General features: G+C 41.1%; 1 pseudogene; it reads right to left on the bottom strand.

Moving 5' to 3' along the window:
• Positions 1-893: 893 nt before the first annotated feature.
• LOC120987426 lies at positions 894-1,009 on the bottom strand (annotated as a pseudogene).
• Between the last annotated feature and the right edge of the window lie 201 nt (positions 1,010-1,210).

Raw genomic sequence — 1,210 nt, 5'->3', positions numbered from 1 at the left:
CTCGAGCCAAACAGTAGTTCGGCCGAGCATGCTCGCTGGACACTACCTAGTATGTCACATTGACACTCACAGATGTTATCCTCCACTACCCTGCATATTGTAAGATATGTATATGCTCTCCATATATGTTGGTTTTCAAAAATTAAACACAAAAAAAAAAAATACTATGTGGAAATACTCTGACATGGATTTCAGACTAGTAGTTCACGTTTTCACTGAGATTTCAAAAGCTATATCTATCCTCTGCATGGTGAAACTCATGTACATTCAGTTTATTCCCTGCCCTACACCCCAAAAAATGTATTTCTGTTAAAATGGGTGAAAAAATTAAAGAAATGTCCTTGCAGGTATCCGCTTTTGAGGTTCTGCAGCAGCTGCCATTGTGCTATGAGCCACACCCAGCCTCAGCTCCTCAATTCTCTCTCCCTGGCTGACAGCTTTCCCTGCCTTTCCAACCTGCGGCCCTCCAGCTGTTGCAAAACTACAACTCCCATCTTTCCCTGACAGCCTACAACTATCATCCTATCAGAAGGGCATCGTGGGAGTTGTAGTTTTACAACAGCTGGAGGGTTGAGGTTGAGCATCCCTGTTCTAGATAATTCTTCTGCTTTCTAATTCTAGCCTTTCCCTTCAATGTCTCTGGCAGTAGAATAGAAGCGTGATTGTGACTTTTTACTGTTACTTTATTTCACATGAAAGAGTAAAAAATAAAAGTACATTATAAATATATAATATAAAACAAAAGCTAAGCGGGGTATATATTGCTTTGGGCATTTCAACAATGTCATGAGTTTTCATAGCAAAAAGGGGAGGTTGAAACGTTTGCGAATCTCCTTCCAAGAAATTATAATTTCTCTCAAAACAACGGAGCGTTGGCACCTGGCATTAATTGAGAATATCTGGTTAAGCACTCCATATTGTTCAATCTGCATGTCATCCTTGTGCAGGGGACATGCTATTCTTCTCTGTATTGTTCCAATTTTAGTATATGTGCTGCTGAAGCGAGCACACCATTGTTTTTTTTTTAGTTCCATACAAGTTATGATCCTGTCATTACAGAAGACAGTAACACACAGACAGTGAGCCTTACTGGAACCCAGCTTGCTTTCCCTGCCTACTTGCAGTGCAAGCCTTTGGCGGCAAGTCCGCAACTGGTTGATGTTCCCTACTCTCTAGGTGCAAGACTGAAACACAAACAGAGCAGAAACTA

Source organism: Bufo bufo, chromosome 1 (genome assembly GCF_905171765.1).
Source record: "Bufo bufo chromosome 1, aBufBuf1.1, whole genome shotgun sequence".
In the NCBI taxonomy this organism is placed as follows: Eukaryota; Metazoa; Chordata; class Amphibia; order Anura; family Bufonidae; genus Bufo; species Bufo bufo.
Note: the sequence above shows the minus strand (reverse complement) of the source record. Positions and strands in the feature narration are given on the sequence as shown.